The sequence below is a fragment of the Sinohyriopsis cumingii genome, chromosome 9, assembly GCF_028554795.1.
Source record: "Sinohyriopsis cumingii isolate HCF-2022 chromosome 9, ASM2855479v2, whole genome shotgun sequence".
Taxonomy (NCBI): Eukaryota; Metazoa; Mollusca; class Bivalvia; order Unionida; family Unionidae; genus Sinohyriopsis; species Sinohyriopsis cumingii.
Genome location: NC_142969.1, coordinates 100,091,312 through 100,115,762, shown reverse-complemented (window position 1 = coordinate 100,115,762; position 24,451 = coordinate 100,091,312). Strand labels below are relative to the sequence as shown.

Below are 24,451 nucleotides of genomic sequence, written 5' to 3'. Positions count from 1 at the left end.
GGGCCAGAAAGATTACTTTTGTTTGGGGTCATAAGGTTAAAGCTCAATGTAGCTGTGACTTAATTTTTATTTTGCATAATAAATTAACTTCTGTATCACATACCACAGCCAAAGTATGTAGAGGACTTGGGGTTGAAGAAACCTATTGATTTTGGTATCAAAAGGTCATTGGCTTCAATTAACATGTGTTTATTAGTAGCTTTTGTTCTAGTGTACATATAAATTCTGTTATTGAACTTTGTGGATAGCTTGCACTTAGGGTAATAAAGAAAGCTATATATTTTGGGGTCTGACTGTCATGGTAAGACTAATTAATAAATAATGTTGTTTTGTACAATAAGTTTAGTTCATGACCATATATCTTGACCAAAGATTTAGATTGTTGAGACTCACTGGTCAATAATTTCTAGAATTAACAACATCCTCCCCTCAAATTGTACTTACATAAATGACTATTAGATATGTAAGCAGGGTGGGGGATAATGTGCCATGGTACTCTTTCTCCAGACCTGGTCATTATTAAAATATGAGTTTTCTCATATCAAACATGTAACCAGCTATCAAAATGTGACAGTTAAAAGATTCAAACCACAGATGAAACTCCCCATGGCTGTTCTAAATATTGAAAGGTCACTGACGGGCAGGGGTAATTTGGTTATCAAAGACCATTAATATTGTTAATATTGGCTTCCTTGCCAAGGCAGTGAAATGGATCTGCCATACCAAAGTCAAGAAGATGTTTACCTGATCAAATTGCTAAGATTGGAAGGGTTACACTTTAATTGGGGCATCTGCCATATAATGTGGGTACCTAAACAGATTAGACTATACATAGGCCACGCCACACTTGAAGCCATTTGAAACAATTGAAGGAGGAATGCAACTTCAAATATTTGTAGCAGATGGGTGAATTCTGTCCATGTGCTTCACTCAGCTGTTTATCCAGCTAGGATCACTTCAGAACCTTATATAGATCCTTACAGGAGGATGGGATATAATGAATCCACTAGAAGCAGCTAAGTGAAGAGTGATGGTATATATTACCACTAAATTTAGTTCTATGCTGTTTACAAAGGATAGACTCAGTTTGAAGACCCCTTCCACTGGATATAGTTCTGTGCAGTTTACAAAGGATAGAACCAATTTGAAGACCAGTTAAGGCAGCAGGTGTGTTCAACCTGCAGGTTACATTCAGCCCAGTCCTTCGTATTGTGCCACCTGCAGCCATGTAGGCAATCTTTTGAAAATATGCATTTTAATTACTATGGATAATTTGTGAAAAGGAACTGTTATTGTCATGCGGCCCGCTACCTTAAGCCTTTATCTAATTTGGCCCCTATGCCAAAAAAAGTTTGGACTCCCCTGCATTATGGTATATATTACCACTGGATATAGTTCTACGCAGTTTACAATGGATAGACCCAATTTGAAAACCCATTATGATATATATTACCAATGGATATAAATCTATGCAGTTTACAAAGAATAGACCCATTATGAGAGTGATTGTTGTCCAAGCAGACTGATTCTTCTTTCTTGAAAAACAAAGGGGGGGGGGAGAGTATATAATTAAGTACCTTATTTAGTTCCTTAAAAGAGGTTGGGTGAAGCCCACTGGAATGTACCTGAAAATATACAATTATATTTTATACCTCTGCTTAGCTACTGTATATGTGCTGATGACATGATCGATCAAGATTCTTTTTCTGGAAGATCATTATCGTAGCTGTTGGATTCCAATTTGGGTTAAAATGGAGGGGAATCTTTTCATAGTTCATTAGTTGATGATATGATATAGTCCATGTTTACTAGCCATGGACCTTTTGTAAATAATCGATGATACATTGTACAGGGAAAAATTCATAAAGGTTATGAATGATAGAAATTCATTTATGTTTCATTTTGCTGATCATTGTCCATCATGATTGTAAAGAAATAATCTTCAGAATGGGAGTATGTGTGAATGAGTGCATGGGAAGATGTCAAAAGGTGTGTCATGATCCATCATTAAACTTGATACTTTGGACTATGCCAATCACATAGCTGTCTGTAGTACAGTACCTGCTCACTTACAAAATGAGGTCTAACTATAACATGGTTATACCCTGATTCATTAGTCCATTTAGAAGTTTATTCATAGAGAGGATGAGTTGTCTGTATTTTATTTCAAGTGGACATCAGAGTTTCTTGCTCAAACTAGCACAGTAGCCGCTGATCCAGAACATGGGGCAAACCAATGTTAAGCTGTAATGATGGTTGAATTTTACTGTAACTGAGTAAAAATGATGAATATTATTATTTAAATTTTTGTCCATCCAAATGATCACCACATCCATCCTCGTTATCCAATATGGTCGTATACACAATATACTTTTTTAATGATCTATCTCTCTGTCTCGTTGAGTTTTGTATTTAGGGCAGTTTCAGACACAGTCAGGCACACAAAGTTCCTAGTGCCTATTGCCCGTAGCAAATAAAATTTCACTTTGGAATAAATATCATGGTCAAGATTTCCATTTGGGAAAGAGGTAGCTTCCTGCATTGTGCATGAAGATTTGTATATAATAATAAAAATGTGCTTAAATTTTATGCATGATGCTCTTTTATTTGCATATCAGTAAAGCAAGGAAAGTTAAAGTCAAACTGGCAAGTAAAATCTGAAATTTACATGACCATGGGCAAGGAACACTCAAGAAAATGTAGAAGGCCTGACTGTTTTGTGTCAGTTATGTTACATGAACACATTCAGAGTTGATGGTTTTTTTAAATCATAATTGGAGATTCCACATGTTCTTTTGTTATTAGATGGCATGAGGGTCTTCCATAATTGGGTATACCTCTGAATTCTGTGTAATTAATGAACAGTGATAGAACTGACTAAATAAATTTCATAGAAAAGGCATATATTATAATCCCATCCACCTGTTGTCCGTTTGTAACTTTGCCGTTCAAGATTTTTGTTGTTGTTGTTGTTTTAGGGTTTAACACCATTTTTCAACACACTATAGGCTATACATGGCGGCCAGTATTAATGGTGGAGGAAGAACCCGGGAAAACCCTGGAAAGAACCACTGACCACGAGAAGCTACTGGCAAGCTTTCTCACCCACATTGGCTGAATCTGAGACTCGAACCCACGCAGACAGAGGTGAGATGGCAGTGATCCGTAACGGAGAGCGCTTTAGACCACTCGACCACTCGGGGCCCCGCTGTTCAAGATAGAAACTTCATACCTATGGATATATTTGGGAGGTTGAATGGTTTGACACTTTTTATGTAGCTCTTTTAGGGGAGAGTGCTAGATGGTAGTGGTGCTTTTGCATATATGTATTTAAAAGGCACACAGTGTTTATGAGGCCAGCATGTCTGGGAATTCGTGTCTATGATCATGGACCCAAATGGGGAAGGGGTAGCAGAATAACAACCTTGAATCATGCCCTAGAGGCATCAGGTTGTAGCTCCTGGGTCATAACTTATGAACTGTTGTGATTTGCCCATTATGATATACTACCGCAAGTATGAAAAGATGAATTTAAGCATGGAATTGACTTTGGGTGCATTCCTTCCTACCCCACTCAGACTTAGACCCTTGGTTATAATTTTTGGATACTGTTGGGAGTGCCACCATAAAGCCATATTACAGAGTATGAAAAGATGAATTCAGATACATAAATAAATTGGGTTCTGTGTTTGTTCTTAGTCAGGAACTTTACCTTGCAGCACAGATTTTGGAGGTGAGTGGTTCCAACAGGGATTGCAGGAATATATTTTTTTACAAGCATTCCAGTTCTGTTTATTCCAAGTAGGTTACCAGAGCGAGGTCAAAATGAAGTTGCACACAAGAATAGGTTTACGACTGGAGGTCATATTATTTGTGGAATATTGAAAGATATAAAACCCATGTAAGAGAATTTTTCATAAATTTGTAAACATGTGATTTGGTGATTTTCAATATAAATGCTAACTAGACTAGATTGTTGCTGAAAATGAAATCAGAATTGTCCTTAAGACAAAACTAATCTACATACACATGAATTAACTTTACATAAGTGTGATTACACAGGTGGATATTTTGCAGATCATTTACTTTGCCCACTGTTTTCAAATGACTATACATTATTTTTGTCAACTGCATAAACAGAGATATAAACTAAAACAGCATATGTAACTTCCTCCAGTGCACATGCCATACAAGCAGTTTTTAAAGTCATGCCCTATGATGTAAATATATAAAATCAGGTCACATCATAGATGTTAAAAACGTTAAAATTAAAATAAAAGACGTAAAAAAATACATTTTTTTCTCAATAAATAAAAAATGAAGAAAAAAAATGTTCCAGTAGTTTTTGGACAACACAAAAATCAATATTTTACTTATTTACACACTACATACCAGTTTTAAAGTTCCAAAAAAGGGACTGCAAAAGGTTAAACACAGCGTCATCTTCCAGTGTATAGATGCCTGACCTACACTACCAGATATCAGCACTATGTTGTAGCATGTTTACATAAAGTATCATAGGCTAGCATCATAGATTCTTTATTGATCGATATTTGTTATCTAGAGTATGACAGAGGACCGCCTGTATGGCCGATGAAAAAAAAAAATGGAAGTACCAAATATAAAAAACGCAAAAAAACGCGTTTTTCGAGGTAAAATAAAAAATGTTTTTATCATCTATGGGTCACATACTGGATCTGGCCTGGGGTTCAAAGGTCTTCATGCCCTCTGGAACCTCTCTTGAAAGACTACACCTTCTGCCAAAAGATGTAGGTCATTACAGGTCATGTTGCTATATAATCAGTCAATCATTGCATTAAGAAAGGGGTCTTTAAAGACAGATGTTACTGTAGTATTACTTTCCTGACTGTGATGTTTGTCTTGCTTTGTGTCAACATTGTTAAAATGTATAAAAGTTTTTTTAGAAACGTAATTGTCCATACCACTTGCTTCATTCAAATAAACTCATCACTGTACAGGCAATTCGATTTACGCACTCTCATTTTAATGCCATTTATACTAAAGAAATAACAGTTTGCTTTTTCCTTGTGCTGTGACTTCATGCAGCTTATTTGCTTAATTTGTTTGAAACTTTTGCATAATCATTACCTAAATATATATAAGTATTATTTGCATAAGAATTTCCTTAATTTTACAAGTATCTTATGGGAAAATTTCTTTTGAATCATGCCAATTTCAATTTATGCCATAACCTTGGAACTGCATCAGTGGTTATAAATCAAGCCTCATCTGTAGTTCAAAAGTGCGTGCCCTTGATATGCTAATTTGTTTTTTTGCCTTAATCATTATATACACTGTTAACAATTTTTGCTCAGTTTACCAGCCAGATGGCCATACGTGTAAACCAGTTGAAGTGAATAAAATTTTCAGACTGATTGTTTGCTACTGTTTTGGTCAAATGTTACGTTTGTGGTAGATTTTTGGGCAGTGATTTATTATACTATTTTAACAGGTTCATAAAGCTAGAGTTAAAGTTAGTGATTACTAGCACTACACCAGCCAATGTGGGTATGTGAGAGAGCTTGCCACTAGCTTCTCGTGGGTCGGTGGTTCTTTCCGAGGTTTTCCCGGGTTCTTCCTCCACCATTAATACTGGCTGCCATGTATAGCCTATCGTGTGCTGAAAAATGGCGTTAAACCCCACAACAACAACAACTAGCACTACACAACTGACTGGGGGCCCCCGAGTCGCCAAGTGGTCTAAAGCATTCTCCGTTACGGATCACTGCCATCTCACCGCTGACTGTGCCGGTTCGAGTCTCGGATTTAGCCAGTGTGGGTATGTGAGAAAGCTTGCCAGTAGCTTCTCGTGGGTCGGTGGTTCTTTCCAGGGTTTTCCCGGGTTCTTCCTCCACCATTAATGCTGGCCGCCATGTATAGCCTATTGAGTGCAGAAAAATGGCCTTAAACCCTACAACAACAACAACAACAACACAAGTGACTGTCCAAATACTGATGGGTGGTGTTCATTGGAAACAGATTTTCCACCATGAACAGTGATTCTGACCATGAGATCATACATAATTTTGTTTTCCTTGGCCCATGAAAACTCATTCCAAGAGTTCCTTATTCTTGCTATTTTTTGTATTCATTGTCATAGATCTTTGCAACTGATGTTTTTATTTTCAACTTTGTGCAGTTTAAGCTGGGACTTTGCACACTAGGATTGGCTTTTATGTTCCAGAATAGCAAGCCCAAGTTGGTGCTTGAATTGTGCATATTTTGTAGATGTATATGGTATTACTACTGGTACTATTAAAAGTCCATCAGAAGGGAACCACATTTGTCTGCAGGTGCTTCTAGGGAAGCTGGCAGGATTTTAAGTAGAACAGTGGAGCAGACAGTACTCACCTATAGCACTGTAGACAAGTACAAGAACTGTTCCCACCAAATGGAATTTTGCTGTACACACCCACACTGAAGAACAGCTTAGTATATCTTTCAGTTTAAGATGGAATTTACAGTTAAGGGAGTACATCTAATTTATTCACCCTCTTGTTATCTTTTGTCTACAACAAATGTCTCAGACATTCTTGTCTGCAACAAATGTCTCAGACATCACTGAATATTTTGATAATGACATTTTCATTTTGTCGTATGATCATTGTAGAATTGGCACCAGTGAGTCCCATTTTTCATGTGTAAGCTATCAGACCTGCCCCCCCCCCCCCAAAAAAAATTCTCAAAAGAAGTGGATAAGGGCTTTCTATTGTAGCTGATAGGTAAAATGCATGCCTACTGCAGGCTTATGTCTTATCATTAGGAATCATTTAAGAATGGACACCTGGATATTTATGGGGCTTACCTTCACTTGGAAATAATTTGATCTAGAAAGTGCTTGCATATGAACAACACCATAATTTCAAGATGTAGATTTGAAGATTCACTACAGTCCTTTATCACCCATGGCTGCCTGTGCATGGAATTCCTTGTTACCAGTGCACATAAACAAATATAACAATACAGTGTTAAACTTACCTACACATCAGTGAAAGTATCTCTTTAATCAATTGATTAGTGACTATGCTTGGGAGAGAATTTTTGATTAGCCCATTTCTTACACTCAGTTATTGCTAATAGGAGGTTTGTGCATATTCATTAGGAATGAAGAAATCTCAACACAGGGGTCAAAAGGTGATAAAATAGTATTTAGACAGTTATGTTGAGATGGAAGTCAAGAGTGCATTTATTATTGTAAAGCTGGAATTTGTGGAAATCCTGCAATAGCTGCTTATTACTGTGCCGACAAATTAAAGCAACATTCCATCGAGCCCATATACCTGAAATCGATAGGAAGCTTATTTATTTTTAGCTTATTTATTTTTTCAGATGTAACTTTTTTCTTCTCTTTAATAAGCCAGCACTTGAAACAAAAATAGTATTGACAAAGTGGGCCTCATATTTGCCCATTTCTAACATCGCTTGCTCATGTGATCCAAAAATATCATGCCCTTCATTTTTAGCACAGAGGCAATTGAGTAATTAGATTGTCCAAGGACACCACAGTAGCTGACCTTATCTGATTCAGTGGTAGGATTAGAATCTTCATCCTTTCAGTTCTATCTCTAGCACACTAACCACTAGGCCATGGAGATTTGTACACTGAAATCACATTATTGAACTGTAGGGTTAGGTTTATTTTGTACCAAGAGTAGATGGGAACAGTTATGTGGGTACATCATCAGGCCTGTCTAAATGCTGATAATAGTGCACATTTAGCTCTGTCTAACAATTGCTCTTGTATAGGGGAACCAACACTGCAAACGATGGGCTGGGAATGTGAAGGTGGCGGGCAAAAATAACTGGTCTTTATAAGAGGAATTCCTTTCTTTAATATCTAGTTCAACTGTTACATTTCATGCAGAGGGAGGGGGTTACAGATTGAATGTGTTTCAGATCTGAAGATCAAATAGGAATGCTGAATAAGATGTTCTGACACAAAACTGTAACAATAGCAGGTCTTCTCATTAGCTGCAAAACTGTACTTATAACAAGTTTTAACATTTTAGCCATTTAGTTTAAAACACTTACATTTTTTGGATTATAAATCTTGCATTAGTGCCCATATTTGAGGTTCAGAAAATAATGAGATGATTGTACTACATGTACTATATAGGACTTTTACAATATATTGCACCAGCAAATTTTGTTTAAATCATACTAATTCAATTTTGTCAAGTTACTTCAGTCCCAAATCTAGCCAGTGGGGAAACAAGTTTTGATTCAATCTTATGTAATAAATCCTGCTCTGTGACATTGAATTTAAGTTTAACCAAAAGGCTCAAGTCAAGAGACATTTTAGAATATTTTGGTGATGTAGAGACCTGGCCCTGTATTCACTGAACTCCTTGAGTGTGCACTCAAAAACTCAATTTTAAATGCTCAGTAATGAAAGAATGAATTTACATACTGACGCTTATATGCTACATTCTGTTTATAATCGTGTGAAGTATATATAATTTGTTTGTTTCATTAATGTTTCACAAATGTTTATTCCATAGACTACTTTGTAGCAATATTGGATTTTGATTGGCAGTAGTAGTATTATAATAGGGGTCCTAGGCCATATTTACCTATCATGACTCCCAACCCAGAACCCTTACTGCATTCCCTACAACCATTCCCTACTGGGATTTTTTTTACACATGTGCATCCATGATTGAAACCCACATGAGTCCACTGCAAGCTCACATCAGAGGTTCACATGTTGGGAAGCCATGACTAGACAAAGTTTCTCCGGGAGTAAAGTGTCTTGCCTATAAACAGCATTATTTACCAAAATGGTAGTATCTTGTGTTAGGAGGTATCTTGCCAAACAGCACTGTGATTAGACTGTATATATCAACCACTCCGGTTGTGTAGTGGTTAGAGTGTCCACCTCAGATGCTGGAGGTCTGTGAATTTGAACCCCGGCAGAGTCAGACCAAAGACTTGTAGAAATGGTAATAACAGCTGCTTCGCTAGGGACTCAGCATTAGGAGGTTAGTGTTAGGAGTGGTCAGCCTGGTGTCGGGTAATGTGACTGGGTGGGACATGATGCCACGTGTCTGCAACATGATGCACCAGTGCTAGACATCACTCTAAACTGCCACACTGCAGACATCATAGCAATATGACTCACATTGTTAAAGCCACATTAAATATCCACAAATACTTACACAATATTCCCACTCCACCCACTCTGTGTCAAGCCTTATCATTTTAGTACATTATACTTTTCTTGCAACTTGCTATCATTATTGTAAAAAGTTTATCTGTTGGTGAGCATTGGTATTTTCTTGGATTGCCTTTAGTTAAATATCCCTGGGTAAATATATATCCCCAGGAAAAGTTCATTGCTTAGAAAAGTATAGGAAGAAATACCCCGTCACAGATTTTCCATAAAATAACTAATGTTTAAAACATAATATATGCTGTCATATTATGTGATGATAGATCAGTGTCTTTTATGTTTGCTGTTGGAGCCAACTTCCAAGTGAGTACAGTAAATAGTAATAATTATGACAGTTTCAGCTGAATACACAACTGATGTAGAAAATACAGCATCTTAACACACTGACCCCTGGCAACAAGAATACTCGTCATACTTTTCCTCCCTGATCTCCCATGTACCTCGCTAACGTGGCTGAGTTTACATAGCTTGTATCCCGAGCACCGAGTTTGTGAGGCAGTATTTGTCTAGGCCTGTATCCCGCATGACAAGTTAAATCGGCACAAACCATTGGTTGATTTGAAGCCATTTCCTAATTGTACAAGCAGTTTAACCAATAAAATTGTAGCTTACATAGGTAGAGTGAACATTGCTGAACAGAGGGAAAAAAATTTGACTTTGATGGCAGCAGAAATAGTGAAAATATATACATCTGAAAATGATGCAAATTGACGAGAATCAGCAGACTTTTACTTGACAGATTCTGATGGAGAATTTTCTGGATTTTAATCAGATGCGATTGATAGTGACATCGAAAAAGCTACTGGAAATAACAGCGGTAGTGATGAGAATGAGAATGTTGAAGAAGAAGAAGAAAATGAAAGTAGAGCTGATCGATGATCGTAAATGATAAAACACATTGACAAGAGGCTATACAAAGGACCAGCAACAGATTTAGACCCTGATGCAAATGAAGTTAATTTCGTGGAGCCTTTTTTTCTTCTTTTGAATAATCGTTAAATAAATGTTTGGGAAATATATGTTGTTAACAATAACATGAGTGTTCATAGTTCAAGGTTTGTTAAGTGTTTTATTTGTTTTAAAATTTTCAGTGAGAGCTCTAAGGAAGAAAGGTAAGTAAAGAGCAAGCAAAATATGCCCATTTGTGTACAGTATTCACAGTATGTTCAGTTTACAAGAGACGACAAGTGGAATTTCTGTGTACATAAAATATAATTATTTCATGTGTTGATGGTGTTAATAATTCAGTGTGAATTCTTAATGGATTATTCATTGGCAAGACAAGCAAATTGACAAGTACATCATTTGTTTTCACCATCATGCATTAGTTTTATTTCTGCATGTAGCATGAAATTTATACCATTATGTATGTAAGTTTATTGAGAACTGCCGTGCCAAATTTCAGCTTAATTAAATGAATACAAATAAAATAATAACAGTTTTATTGCAAGTAGCCCCCTCTATAAAAATCTGCAAGCCAATTGCTGTCAGCTAGTCTCAGGGATACAGGCACTGGAGGGGGCCCCCGAGTGGCCGAGTGGTCCAAAGCGCTCACCGTTACAGATCACTGCCATCTCACCTCTGTCTGCGTGGGTTCAAGTCCAAGGCTCAGCTAGCGTGGGTACGTGGGAAAGCCTGCCAGTAGTTTTTCATTGGTCAGTGGTTCTTCCCTGGGTTTTCCAGGGTTCTTCCTCCACCATTAATACTGGCCGCCATGTATAGCCTATCTTGTGCTGAAAAATGGCGTTAAACCCTAGAACAACAACAACAACAACAGGCACTGGAAAGGCTAACACTGCTCTAGGTGATCTCTGCAAGTTTGATGCAGGGGACTGCCTAGCTGTTTGGCTCAGGGGTTAATGTGTTAAGAGATTTGAGCAAAGAATCTTAACCTTGACACAGTAGATGCTACCATCAGTACAAGACAGGAAACCTAGGTATATAAAATTACATGTAGTGCTATAGATAAGTTTCAGCTAAATGCAGTTACAAATGTGGATTTGTGACTTTCAAAAGCTTAAAGCCCCAATGCCGCTTTTTATCATCAATTTCACTATTCTTCCAATCTAACTAAAGTTTGGAAGGAAGGAAATGATTTATTAAAAAAGCCATCTGACATTGAATTTCTTTGATATAATCAAGACATTTTGTTTGAACGACATTCAGATATTTAGCTTACAATTAAGAGGTGCAACCCCTTAATTCAGTCAATGAAGTCGGCCATAATTCTGTTTCTTGGGTGTGCTCCAAAAGTAGTGATGTGATACATTCGGAAAATTAACTTAGTAACTAATCTAATTAATAACATTTATATATGGCACACAAATTGATAAAAGAGGCAATGAAGAGAGGCATGCCTGCTATTTTTAAGAACATCTGATAAGAAAAAAGCACGCATTTAGATATAATTAAGTCTCGGGTGAATATTGGTGTTCAGCTGGTATGTTGAAATAATTTCAAGGCTGAACTTAGGCAGAAGACAATTGGACATAACATTGTTTTTGGCTTACAACAATGACATTTTCAAATCTTGTGTTCCAGCTTTGTCCTAAAATGGGTTGACTGATGAATGTCACCGATCAACATTGGATTGATTCATGTACATGTAAAAAAAATAGCAGGGTTTCTCAGTTTGAGGTAGAAATTACATGGCTCATGATGTGATGAAACATCAGTAATATCTGGTATTAATGGAACTTAATGATGTTGATGCAAGTGAACAAGTTGAAAACCAGCACATTATTTTAAGGTTAATTGTTGTTGCTCAGATTTTCAGATTTACCAGCTTGTGAAAATGATATAATAAACAAGTATGAATGGATTTTTATCAAACCCAGGTTTTGGAATAGTTAGCAGATAAAAAGAATAAAAGGACAGGACTTGAAATACTATACATTCTTTTTCACCAGGGACTCTTTTTTTGTAATACTTTTTTGTCTATGTGGAAAGCTGCTTTGAATATTTGTTTAGCTGTGAAATGTATGAGAAAATCAGTTGTAATAAACCCAGTTGGTACAGTGGTAGACTATAAAAATTCACGTTGCTTGCAGCTACGTTGGTTGTGGTAACAAGTTTACTGTACGATTAGAATCAAATCTCACACCAGTCAGTAATATCATTGATATGTAGATGTAATATTCCCCTCAAATCATTCTTCATACATGATATCTACTAAGAACCTCTATAAACAGCATAGAACATCCCCCCTCCTTTTAGAACATTTTGAAGAAGGAAAAAAAAAAATCTCGGAAAAAAAGAACAAAAAAAACAACAGGCAAATGCAACAAGAAACCAGCGATGTAAAGCAGCAGGACCGTTCCCGAGCTCTCCTTCCCACTAATGACAGCCAACCATTCAACTGTAGGGACCTTTATGGACCCACAGATTGAGACCAAACTATCAGGGCTCCTTGAATCCATAAAAGCCTGGGGGAGGTGGCACCATCCCCTTCCCCAGGAACAACTAGCAGGCTGCGGTGCAGTCAGAAAAAAGTGGCACATGCACAATTGTGCGAACGCTACTATAATTAAACTCAACAACAACAACCTCATTCATGATCTAGCCTGACCGCTAGTAATATCTATATATCTATCTACCTACCTACCTACCTATACCTACCTACCTGTCTGGCTGTCTGTCTGTCTGTGTGTGTGTGTTTTGATCTTGGTTTATGAAATTATAAACATCCACTGCATTTGACTATTTACTACATTGCGATGCCAATTGAAGTTTGTAGACTTAATTTTTCACAACCTTGGAATTTGAAATAATACAGTAGCAAAAAATTAATATGTTCACTTCTGATATGGACCACTGATTGTGTTTGCTGTGCATGTTACCCAGATGCCATTCATCACTAATATCGACCATTGATTTTGATTACTGTATGTATTACACAGAACTCATTTAAAACCCACTGACCTCCAATATGGACAATTAATTTCATTAATGTGTTTCACAGGTTTCAGTTAGATGATGTTCACCAGTAATATGGACCATTGATTCTGTAGATATCATGTGTTTCACAGATCTTATGCAGAAACCATTCAGTATGGACCATTGATGTTGTTTACTGTGTGTTTCACAGATCTTATTCAGCAGCCATTCACCAGTAATATGGACCATTGATTTTGTTTACTGTGTGTTACACAGATTGCATTCAGAAGTCATTCATCAGTAATATGGACCATTGGTTCTGTTAACTTCATGTGTTAGATCATATTCAGATGTCATTCACCAGTAATATGAACCACTGATTTCATTTACTGTATGTGTTTCACAGATCTCATTGAGAAGCAGGTAACTAATAACATGGACCATTGATTACATTTATTGTATATGTTGCTTGGATCTTATGGACCATTGATTGCATTCACTGACCAAGTTACACAGATGTCATTCAAAAATCATTCCATTTACTGTTGCACAGATGTTGTTCAGAAACTGTTCATCAGTAATATGGAAAACAGATGTTATAAGACACCATTCAATAATAGGGACCATTGATTGCATTTACTGTATATGTTACAAAAACAAAGTGTTGCTACTTTTGAATGACACTTTATTTTATGATAATCTTTTTTGAAGTACAGTTAAACCTGTCTTGAAAGACCATTGCTGTGAGGGACCACCTGTCTTGAGAGACCTGAATGGCAGATGGAGTGATCTTTCAAGACTGATTCTAGTATACTTCCATTTCAAACTAGGCAACTCTTTAAGCTTTGTTTGTTTTGGGGTGGATTTTTTTCAATACAGTGGTAATTAGTCATAATTGCTGCAGTTAACTCTACTTGAGAAAGTTCTTGTCAGTAATGTGGTAGTTAATTATAAAAGTTACATTTAGCTCTGCTAGCATATGTTCTTGTTAGTGTGTTATTATCCCATGGATAAATGCTTAAAATCACTGCAGTAGGTAGTTTTTGTTAATAGGTAATCATGCAGCCTTTTAAAAGTGACCTCAGCTGTTGAATTCTAGGTTATGAATTTTCGCACATGTCTGCAGGCAAATACATTTATTAACATAATCATTTATTGGTATTCCGGAGTTCATTATGTCCAACACTATGGTGAGTATAATGTCATCTTATCTGGTACTTACAGTATATACTCACTTATAAGATGAGTCCAACTACAAACTGTACAGACCCATATTTGCAGGTACATTAGACGCCAGCAAATCTGTGCCTGTGCAGTTTGTTAGGATTAATCAGTAGAACAGACAGCACAGACCTGAATCTGAAGGTGCATTATTCTATGGCAGATCAGGATCTTTATTGTTTGCAGATTGACTAGAGTTATAAGCAAGTATATATTGGTATAAATTTACCTATAATGTTAAGTTATGCACACACTTGGAACAAACTTGCCAGAACACCTGTTTACTAGTGTAATGAAAGATGTAGTACTGACAATTCATGTTGTTAATATGCAAAGAATAATATGTCACATAAGTGTTTAATAGAGGTTGGAACTAGATTATATTAAGGTCAACTGAAGTCTTAATGTCCTTAATATTCTGGTATGTGGGTTTGATACTTTCGTCCTGCCTTTCGTCATAAGAAAATGGGAGACATGGCATGCATGATGTTGTTAGTTGCATTAACAGAGTAACGTTTTCTTGTTTTTTGGCATGATGACAAGCATGACATTGTTGGTTGCCTTGACTTTGTAATGTGGTATTGTGTGTGTGTGTGTGTGTTTTATATTTTTTTGCAAGACCATGACTCTAGAAGGGATAAGACAAATGGATTTTCCTCTCTTTTTAGTCTGAATTTTAGTTCCATCCCTAGATTTAAAACTGTTTACATCTTTTTGATTCTGACTTGAAAACTCTCAATTTTGAAGAGCTAGGTTGGAGATTTAGATAACATTTATGATGTTGCTCAATAACTCCTTTAAAGCTGCAATGCCACCCATTATGCACAAAATGTATTATATGCCAAATCATATGAATAATACTGAATGTTGAAAGATATTGGTCCTAAACATCATTGGGTGCTATTAAAACTTGATAATTTGGATAGATGACTTCAGTGTTTCATTACAGTATGAGCCATGTTATTTCTCCCTCAAACTGAGAAACCCAGCCATTTTCATGTGTGTACAAATTAATCTGATGTTGATGAGCGACATCTGGGGGTCAACCTATTACATTATCTTTTGCATGTCCTTGTAATATGCTTACCAATTAATACGGAAATTAGCAACATCTGGGTTTGACTTCAGCCTACATTTGCCCTTCAGAGTATTCCAGCACCCTAGTTCATCACCAGTATTCACCCTAGTCTTAATTTTTTTCAAATGCACACTATTTCTTCTCAGATCCTCTTAAAAAAGGCAGGCCTGTCTATCTTCATTCCCTCTCAAATCAGTTTGTCCGCCACATGCCAATGTTCTTTTTATTAGATTAGTCACTAACAGAATTTGTCAAAATGAATCACATTACTTCTTTTGGAATACACCTGAAAGAGAACAGAATTATGAGTGATTTGGGGGACTGAATTAGGAGGTGGCAGCTCATAATTGTAAACTGAATATTTGATCAGTGTTTAACCAAACATCTTGATTATTTCAAAGAAAGGTTAATGCTAGATAGTTCTTTTTTAACAAATCATTCTTTACTTTCAAATGTCAATTAGATTGGAAGAATGGTGACATTTATGAAATATGGCAGCATGGGGGCTTTAAGACAATTAAGCCTACTGTATGTCAGTGCTTAGTGACTGACTGTATGGCAGCATTGACATTTGCTGTGCGAAGGTCACTAATACACATGCAACTTATTTTTTCTATATGATGATATATTCCCCATTTAATAGCTCCAAGTCTACCCATTGCTGTTGCACAGCTTTACTCTGTTTTTGAGAAACCTGGTCCATTATAAATGTAATGACCATCGCTAGAGTCACAATGACTCTGACACTATTTTTAGTCTTTTCCTTTATCAATTTTATTAAAATTAATAAATATGGAACATATTAAATGAATATGAATTACAATGCTTTGCTTAAAAGCATAGTGATTATAATTATCTCTAGCTTCTATGGACTGGCAACTAGCCACCAATCCTGGCAGCTGATTTTTACTTGTGTAACAGGTTCGTTCTGTAAAATGTCTTTGAAAAGTATTTAGTTCTGGACAGGTCTTCTCTTGTTGGGATATTGTATTTGATCCTTTTGGGGTTAGGGTGCACCCCAGCATCCCACCTATTTTTAGAGCATGATTGGTTCACGGATAGGTCATGTTTGTTAATTTATAACACAAAATAAACCCAACCATAATTAACAGGAATTTGTAATTCCCTTAATTAAAGAATTGATTGAAGATCTATTCAGTGTGATTTTTTCTTCTCACCATTGTATGTTAATAATGACAAATCTCATTTTTATTGTATCTGAATTGCACCTAGAGAACAATAAAAGTTAGCTAAATATCTTCCTTCCATGACTGTAAATTGTACATGAAAATATTGATTATTTGTAAACAGGGTCTTTACATGATTAACTTTTGCCCATAATTGTCAGTTGTAAATAACATATTGGCATAACATTTTATAGTAAAAGTCATATGGGTCAATAAAACACATTTACTGGTATAAATTTAAAATTAATTTTAGTTTAAAATGTAATCATAATATAGTGTTAAATTTTTTTTTATTGAATCTTGATTTTTTAGAGATCTGCACAACAATTTCTAGACGAAAATTATTGATCGCTATAGACTTTTAAAATGGCAGCTTGGCATCAGACTAGGTTTAGAAAGTTGATGTTGATTGAACTATTACTACTGCATGGGGAATCAAGGTATAGTCATGTGAACAAGAAGTTGCTTGCATTGTCATTGATCTCCTATATGGATGTTGAACTATGATTGGGATAGAGGAGTAACATACATTTTTTTAAGGTATGTTTTATTGGTAACTTGTACGATACATTTCTTCAAAATTGTAATTTAGCATAATGCAAAATTTAACAAAAATCTGACAACTGCCACATTTTTACTGCTTTTTATGTGTATGAAGGAAGATATTTGTATGGAAAAAATAGGTATAATTTACAAATTGAAATATAAGACATGAAATACCATACATAAGATATATATGAAGTTACTTAATAACCAATTTATTGGAATTGTGTTCTATATTTTTTCTGCAGGTGTTTTCCCCAGGCTTTGTTTATAATGATGACATTGTTGCTTCTCTGTTGATATTTGCAGTACAACTTCTTCCCCACAAGCAGGTGCTTTCCCTGTTAGATCATAGTGCATGACAGAAACTGGATTAAACAAGATCACCCTTCTAGGCGATTGCATTTAGAAATGTCGTACGTTATCACTGAATTTGCTATTAAACATTTCTCAAAGAATTTATGCAATAATCTTCAGTTGAATTTTGATGAACAAGGAGCAAAATAAAATGAATAAATTCCATTTAGAGGTATGTGTAACCTGATTATCCAAAATGGCACATATAGCAGCAAAAAGTGACTCAGAGTGCATAAATGACATATGTGAGTTGCACTTCATTCAGGACATTCTAGAAAGAGAATTGTTTACATATTAAGAGTCCGAAGTCAGTCTTGTTTACAGTTACTCTGGGTTTCTGTGTTGGAAATTTTCACATTACATTACATTTTAAGTTAAGTTAAAGTGTGTGCAATGCAAACATTTTTTAGATATGTTTTGTAGTAGAATCTGTCATGGTCAGCATGACACGTAACCATAAAGATTGACTATGGGCAAGGCTGTCAATAAATTTCGGCTTGCAAAGAATGGGATATGCTCTGTTTGGAGGCATAAGTGATTAAAGGTCAGTCTTGTTTACAGATTAAGTTTTTCTATTGGAAATCTTCACATTTTGTTATAAGTCAAGTGAAAGCGTTTGTAATGATGCAAAATTTTATAGATATTGTTTGCAGTACATCTTTTCTGGCATGGTCAACATGACATGCAACTATTCAGATTGACATATGATCTAGGCTTGCAATAAATTTCTGCCTGCAAAGGATGGGATATTCTCTGTTTGGAGGCATAAGTGAATTTTAATCAGTCCATTCGATAATGGTCAGACAGGTGGAAGAGGCCAATGTTAACATAAGGTCAAAGAGCAGAAAATGATTGTTGAGACAAACCAGAGAAAATTTTCGGAAATCTTGGGACATATGAAATAGGTGTCATACAATAATATTTGTTACAAATTTTGGTTGTTTGAGAGAGCTAATCCTGATTGGCTAAGCAAAACAAGGGTGTGTCTGTTTCCAGATGAAATTCAAGGTTTAAGTAATCCCAATCACAGAATTAGTCTAAGTTCTGATTGTAGCCAGAAGTTTTGCTCCATGAAATCACAGTATTTCTTGTTAGATTGTCTAAGAGAGGTGTGTCAGAAAATTGAGGACATGGAAAGAGAGAAATTTAGCTGCATAGTAAGAGTTAGTCTCAATAAAGCACAAGGAAAAAATAGCTCCATACCAATACTGCACAGCGGAAAAGAGTTCAATCTTAAAACAGAACAGTTGATGACCCAAAGAGGCAGAGGAAGAGAGTGAAGGAAAAAAAATACGACAATGCCAACCTATCACCAATAGTGATTTGGAAAGGACCAAAAGCAACCAGGTGATGATGATGTGACAGCAATATGAGTTTGATCAATAACTGGATTATATGATGAAATTTATTTTGTCAGTGTAACAGAATGGCTAATTGAATTTCCAATAAATTTTGGCACTCTATTTCGAAGAGAAAGTGAATCATTCAAATATCATGTTCAATTTCATTTGTTTTACATATTGATTAAATTGTTATATTTTACATAACATAATCTCATATTGTTGTATTTTATATTCCTGCTCAGGTCTCTTATTATTACATCATTAATTTCATATTTTATTGTTTACTTGATCCGGACAATAACACCATGGTCAATCATCTCAATAATGATAACAAAAGCACCATAGTGGTAGATCACACATATCCCCTCCTCTGAAAGGGATTTGATAAACAAATAATTAGTTCCTGTTTTAACCCATTACCTCACAGAGCATAGTTACAAACTGCAGCGCACTATAAATAGAACATCTGTTACCTATTTGACTCCATATGCATAGGCCTGCCTGTTAACTGTTAAGCAATGTAGTGTATGTTACGTTTAACAGCAATTTTAACCATTTTACACTTTTGGTACACATCTATTATGTGTGGAAAAATTTAAGAGTAAAGCCCAGTTGTTATAGCTGTGTAATTATTTTTCACGGAAGAATTTTTTATGTGCTTTAAAATCTTGAGAGAACTTGTTCACCATCAAGTCAGTGAGACCGTGTGACCAACCATAGCTGCCATTTCTCATACTCGAAATTTACAAGTTTTTTGTCCACGTCTTCATCATTAAGTCATCTGAATTTGATAATTTATAAAAACTAATTGCTGCCTACAGCAATATCAGAGCCGTTATTGAAGCTCTCATAGTTGTGATTCAAATTGTGAAAACTTCATAAGTACTGAATGAAATCAGTAACCTCCATTTTGGAGAGTGGAGATTATGAACCAGTTCCTTTAAATAGCAGATATCGACCAGAGCATAAACAGTGACCATGTGATCTGATGTAATTGTCATTTGCAGAAATGAATGTAGTATTTAATAGGTGGTTTTCCCTGAAGGTGGTGCTACGAAAACCAGCTTAAAATGTCTGATGTATTCAGCAGATGTCAAAAGGCACTTCCATGCGAATGGAGTAAAGATGTCAAAAGGCGCTTCCATGAGGTATAGGGTTAAGATTAGTCTATGGGAATCCTTAATAGTTTTATTCAGATATAATTCTAGAGGAATTATTTATTTCAGTTATTCACTGAAATTACTAAGTTAGAACCTTGACTTTGGATTAACATACTATTTTGAAATTATTGGGAACTCATTCAAAGACATTCTGGACTGCATCATTGTGATACATCAGGACATCTGGAATTCATTCATAACCATAATATTCTGCACTTTTGATTGGACATTTAGGATTTTGGGGTAAAGGGTTAACATACTATTTTGGAATTATTGTGAACTCATTCAAAGACATTCTGGACTGCATCAGTGTGATACATCAGGATATTCAGGACATCTGGAATTCATTCATAACATTCTGCACTTTGATTCACAATGCTGTATGTGTCTGTTAAATTTTCATTTCATAACTTAGAGAAATAAATTATTGGTTTTACTTAACTTGTTGGTTTAACTTTTTGTGTCTGTTACAGAATTTAAGACCTATAGTCATAGACTGATCACCCAGAAAAGCAGGAAATTTCACATCATAATCGATTTTCCTATTAATCCGGTTTCTTCTATAAGAACATATCCTCAATTTGGAACATAATGTGTCTGTTTGTTTTGGTGGTCTTCATTCACCTTCATGATGCATATTTGCACATACTGATTTTTCCTCAAACATTGGAAACACTGCCGGTTTTGCTTGGATCAGGACTTATTTCAATTCTGGATTCTTCTATTTGGAATTGCTTATGAATCCTGATTCTCCAGTATTTTGATGACTGGCTGATCCACAATATTCAGGTTCAGTACCTTCATCAGGATCTGTTCTGCTGTTGGTTCACATTAAGTCTGTTTGGTCAGAACTCACTCCATCTCAGGACTTTGTCTACATCGAGATGAATTTCTTCACAAACTAGAACTTTGGCTGGGAGTAATTTTTCAGGGTAATTGGATGATTCATTCTTCCAATTTAGCAACCTAGAAATGAAAGCTGTATTTTTAGCTTTGCCAGGTTGCATCATCAGAATAAACGGCTGATGTGTAATGCTCGGCTGAGTCGGCATGTCCATTGTAGCATATCTCCAACATCAAGAAGGCACACATTCCACTTCTCATTCTGTGGGAGATACATAACATTCTCCACTGGGCCATCTCAGAGAACATTACCCTCTGAGTTGGTCATATTCTAGGGAAGACAAATGTTTTGGCAGACAATCTGTGCAGATCAGGCAAATCAATTTTTCATAAAATGGACTCGTAACTGCTACACAAGAGTGCCTTTTCTCACTATGGGGAATGCCTCTGGTGGACTTGTTTGCCACCAGGTGCAAGAGCAGACCATGAGATATTTAAAAGTCCAATTGTCTGACTGCTAGGACAAGCACAGATTTGGCTAAGGCAAGCTTGAATGGTCATGTTCTGTCAACCTATGTTATTATCATAATTGCTAATTGTATCAGCCAATAAGGTGAAGTCTTATGTCTTCACATTTGAGAGACTGAGCAGTATGGCTGAAGATCATCAATGTGTGCCTAACAATTTGATTCACCTTCAGATTTCAGAAAGCTGCATTTCCATTGGTTTCTTTTGATAATTCAGAGATCATCAAAACATGATGTCATCAGTTGCTGTCAGATCTTCATGTTGGACAGTGGAGATCTGATTTTAATCAGTTTGTATTGGAAGGTTCTTGGCCAATGAAAAGTTGCATACAGATGTATATGATAAAAGAGAATAGAAAGTAAACCAGCAGTTAGAATTCTTGAAAACAAAACAAAAGGACTAAATCATCATGCAGCAGTTAACTGTGCTTCACTTTATAAATACTTAATAAAACTGTTAGTGCTTTTTCATTATTTTTCAAGAGAAACTGCCAATGTCATGCCACTAGACTCCTTGTATCTATTTTTTTTTTCTCATGTCATCTCGTAATGCTCATGCAAGTGTAAAAACTAAGCAACATATTGAATGATGATACAGTGAACAAACGTCAATAGGACTCCTGTTTGTGAATAAAGTCAATCTTTTTAGGTTGTCAGGAAGTTGACTCTTATTTTGTAAAGACTGTATAACATTAAAGAATATATCTAGGTCACCAGCTGTTGTATACAATGTACTTGTGAATTTCATCAAAAGACATAACATTTGACATAATACTTGAACTGTGCGCTGACTAATATTATTCTTTAGTTAAATTTCATGATGTTAGAGCACATCATAACAAGTGTATATCGACAGTGCCATAAATAGTGTCTTCATCATATGCATGTACATGTTCGCACCAGACACTTTAACTCCATTCATCCATTCTGGGAACTCTCCACTTGGGGAGGTGCCATTTCTATTCCAACATGTTCACACTGAATATACTGTGCAAGTAACCTCTAGGCAATAATGATAGCAAGTTGCAAGAAAAGTACAATGTACTAAAATGAGGAGGTTTGACATAGACTGGGTGGAGTGGGGTTGTGTGTATGTTTTTGGATATTTAATGTGGCTTTAACAATTTGAGTCATATTGCTATGACGTCTGCAGTGTTTAGAGTGATGTCTAGCATTGGGGTATCATGCCACAGACATGTGGCATCATGTTCCACCCAGTCACATTACCTGACACCAGACCAACCAGTCCTAAATCAACCACTTAATGCTGAGTTCCTAGCAAGGCAGCTGTTAGTCAATTTTTATAACTCTCTGGTATGACCTGGTTGGGGTTTGAACCCACCAACCTCCTGCATCTGTAGCAGATGCTCTAACCACTTAGGCCATCAGAGCTGTCTGGAGTGGGTTTGGACTGGAAAGTTACAAAAAGAAAAAAATATGAAAGAGAAAAGTCATGCTTTGAAAATAAGCAACCTAACCATAAATCCTAGCATGTTATAAAGTGAATTAAATGCTTCAACATATTTATATTATCCAGACCTATTGGGTGTTTGTGTACAGATTATTTAAAAATACAAATAGTACTAAATATTGGCTGATTGTGGACAACATACTTTGGTTACAGTATTTATTTTGAATATGATCCGTTCTCGTTGCAATCAAGGTTTTTCCCAGCTGCTTGGCCAGTTTCATAGATGGTCATTACACAGTAAGACTTAGGTAACTCAGACATCAGTCATTCATATACCAGACGTCACTTGACCAACTTTGTTCTTCCCTTGCCTGCAACAACTGAAAGCTGAAAATGACAGAAAATGAAGAAGAAAATGAGGTTCAATGTTGGTAATGGACATTTCTGGAAACTAAGCACCAGTATCTTTGGTAAAGACGATTAGTAGAATAAAAAAATAAATAAGTGGGTGTTGTTGTTACTGTAACTGTAAGGAAGAAGTGATTAGCTGTGATGGAGAAGTGATCTTAGGCCTTGGGTGTGGGTTGATGGGATGGGAGATGTTTTAATATGAGAAAAAGGAAATAAAAAACCATGTAACTTGATGTGGATGATTTTGTTGTATATTTGTTAAAACATTTGTGTATTTCCTGTTTGGAAATCGTTATGTATGTGTGGGTACATAGTACATATGTGCCAAAAATAGGTGAAGGCTTTTACTGCCTGCTTTACAGGCTCAGGTGTAGACAGCGATGTACTGAATAAAATCTACTGTACATCCCAACATTCAGGTTACTCAGATATACAAAGAACATCTTGTTTTGCATGACTTTTGACATATGTTTGAAGGACACCATGGGAACTCAGTGACCCTTTGGCTAGAATTAGTTGCCAGAAAATTGTACTGTTGAATTGAGTTTGCCCATGATCTACATTATAATTTGTACAGTAAAGTTTGTTTGCTCGAGATCTATATTCAAATTTGTACAGTGAACTGAGTTTGCTCTAGATCTACATTATAATTTGTACATTGAGCTGAGTTTGCTCTAGATCTACATTATAATTTGTACAGTGATTTGAGTTTGCTCTAGATCTACATTATAATTTGTACAGTGAACTGAGTTTGCTCTAGATCTACATTATAATTTGTACAGTGATTTGAGTTTGCTCTAGATCTACATTATAATTTGTACAGTGAACTGAGTTTGCTCTAGATCTACATTATAATTTGTACAGTGATTTGAGTTTGCTCTAGATCTACATTATAATTTGTACAGTGAACTGAGTTTGCTCTAGATCTACATTGCACTGGGTAATTTGTTGCAAATAATGCATTGTAGATCTTATTCTTAAAGAAGTAAATTGTGTGTGTGTGTGTGTGTGTATGTGAGAGAGAGAGAGATGTTTATGGTAGGATGAGATGTTTAAGTGTACACTCATACCTGGTACAATTACCACCAACCTATAGTTAAGCAGAAATGTATAAAGGTCAAGTGCATTTGTCTCATGCATTTATAAATCAATAGTCTGCATGTAAAGGCCACCTGTGCACAGTGACTGCGTTTAATTGGACCCCTCGGTACGGTATGTATACATGTGCAAGTTGGATCTAGCTGCAAACATCATAGATCTGTATCAGCTGTCTCATAATTTGAATCAGATATGGGTCTTTG

The 24,451-nt window shown here is 35.9% G+C and overlaps 1 protein-coding gene across 2 annotated transcripts in view; it reads left to right on the top strand.

Annotated features, from left to right (window-relative positions):
- LOC149792340 (uncharacterized) overlaps positions 1 to 24,451 on the top strand; it is a 114,353-nt gene that overhangs the window by 13,128 nt on the left and 76,774 nt on the right. The window lies entirely within an intron of this gene.